The following is a 2,692-nucleotide window of genomic DNA, read 5'->3' on the forward strand; positions in this document are numbered from 1 at the left end:
AAAATAAGTTTGGTCGAGGTGAAATTTGAGTGCAATTGGCCTTTAATGCCTCGTGAGTCTCGGCGTTGTGAGCAGCGGGTGGTACCGAAATTCCAGTTCCTTCAACTGAGGAAGAGAAACAACGAGGCAGTCATGGTAATCGAACTCAGGGCTTCGAAGTGGCAGGCTATAGCGGCTTAATTAACCGCTACTCTACATGAGCGGCGCAGTAGCTTCGCCGCAAAACTTCGCGATCCGGCGAAGTGCGCCATTGCTTTGTGATGTCTTCCCCACCAATTAACTCTGCTTGTAGTGATGCACGCTTTACAGGAGATGTGTCTGTGCTTTTGCATCATTTTAATGAAAAAGCAAAAACCCAGCTTTGAGAGCAGCAGATGGGCCTGAATTTTTACGTGCATAATTAAAGAAAAACCACGGCAGGCACGTAAATCGAACCCAGAACCTCGCAGTGACAGGCTAGTGATTTGACCATTACTATATATGCACTAGCGGCCCACGGAATACGTTTCCGAGACCCACTTTAGCCTTTTTATGGGCCTTGAATAAAGAAAGCATTAAAGGGGGCCTAAACAGGGTTTCATATGTTGCAATTTTACGTGCGCAATCGCTGGTGTACTATTCCAGGAACGTCTTGCTGCAAAAATGGCTTAAAAGCGTTGAGTATTAGCCGAGTTATCGTTCAATAAAAAGGTCCAGCAATGAGGCCTGGAGCTCTTACCATCTCATTACGCCTCCAGAGCACTGTGGAAGCTGTGTTGTCACCGACCAGGCGCAAGACCACCTACAGAAACAGGATAAGGTTCGAGATGCGCGCCGCCATTGGCTCCGCTCGGGTGTACGTCGCGATTTTTTTAGCAGTCGGCGGCAATGTTCCGCCTACGTCCGCCGCTACAGCGAGGCCGCCGGGCCTGTCGACAATCGGACTGCATCTAATAACCGTGCGGCCGTGCCCCTCGCGTCGGCCGTCCTCGCGTGCGCATGTCAGTTTTTCAGTTGCGGAAACGAGCGACTGAAGGCCAGGTAGGGGGGTCCCAAACATAACGTTCTCGCTCATGACAGTAATTGGATTGCCACCGACGGCTAGCGGCCCCCAAGCGTTTCGGCATGCGGCGTGGTCGCGGCCCTCAGAGGTCGGCCGAAAAGGCTTAGCAGCACCGCTTTACCGCGTTACGAAGCCGCGCCGACAACGATCACCAGAGCAATCCTTGACTGCTCTTGCACCCCCTATCGCGCATTTATAAAGTGATTTTCAGCAATAGTCCCGCTCTGGCGGGTGGTGACAAGTTTTAGCTGCTGCGGTGTACGCCGTATCGTGCAGTCACCGCAGAGTGGGCTCCTTGTCGACCGTGGAGGCACGCGCGTGTGGAGGCGTTTCCTTTTGCAGAGACTCCGTGCTTTTCAGCGTTATTCATACCTTGTAAACGACGCGCTATATCTACAAACTCAGCTAAGCTCGGGTGACGGATGGCGACGATCGACTTCAGTTCCTACTAAGATACGTCGTGCCGCCGTCGCCGGGGCGCCGTCGCCAGAACCGCACCCGCGTTTCCCCCGGAGCCGGAACGCTGCTTGGCTACAGCATTTAAAGGGGCCCATTAATAGCGGCGCCGTACTGTTCAGTGCTTGTTGCGTCATAGGAGCTGCGTCAGAGAGCGGGAGTGCGGCCACGGGGAGCGGTAGGTAAACAAAGAAAGAACGACAGGATCTCTGTTGCGTGTTTGTGCGGCCCCTACTTCAGGCAGAGGTGTAATATCTGGTATACGTTGTCGTGAAGTGGTGCTCTATCGATCGCGCGATTAAAATGGCGACCTTAGGAAGCCTACTTAAATCCTCTTTAAGCTTCTCTGGCGACATTTGACAGGCTACATCGCATTTATGTGTCATGCTGGTTCCATGAAGCTACCATAATATTTGAACTCCTCAGAATAAAGCACCGAGTGGCCTTCGAACTGGGAACATGCCGGTCAGAGGTGGAAGAACAAGTATCGAACCCAGGGACGTGCGGTGACAGGTGACGCTTAACTATTCCACGCCTACGTCACAAAGAACACGGGTTCCAAGGCACACACACACACAGCTGCCTACGAGCGTAACAGCGAGAGCTCTATGGCCTTGATGAACTGTATTGTATTGTATTGATTAACTGTACTTTTATGTATGTGTGTGTGTATGTATGTATGTATGTATGTATGTATGTATGTATGTATGTATGTATGTATGTATGTATGTATGTATGTATGTATGTATGTATGTATGTATGTATGTATGTATGTATGTATGTATGTATGTATGTATGTATGTATGTATGTACAAGCGTCGTCTCCTCCTTTTTCAGACTTACGCAAAGCCAAGTGCGCAATGACTTCGATTACTCTCACTAATCGTTCGCTTAATACATGCAACTCAGCAAAAATCGGATGAGATTAGCTTTTGATATATCTCTTTACGCAACTCGGCGGGAAGCTTTTGCAGTTGCCCCTCTACGAAAAGAGATAACTACATTGCTTTACAAGAACTCAGAACTCCAGGACGTCCACTAAAAGTGGTATGCTTATAAGTATCAGCTGCTATGTGTTTCACTTTGTACCATTTCCTTTTCTTTTTGCACAACTCAAACAGTGTTACAGGCCTCAATGGCCACGCATTAACTTGCGATGAACTTTGTTTGGGAACTTGCCAATGACAACCCCTA

The sequence above is a fragment of the Haemaphysalis longicornis genome, unplaced genomic scaffold (genome assembly GCF_048455015.1).
Source record: "Haemaphysalis longicornis isolate Haplotype H1 unplaced genomic scaffold, Haemaphysalis longicornis Haplotype H1 scaffold_7, whole genome shotgun sequence".
NCBI classification, from domain to species: domain Eukaryota; kingdom Metazoa; phylum Arthropoda; class Arachnida; order Ixodida; family Ixodidae; genus Haemaphysalis; species Haemaphysalis longicornis.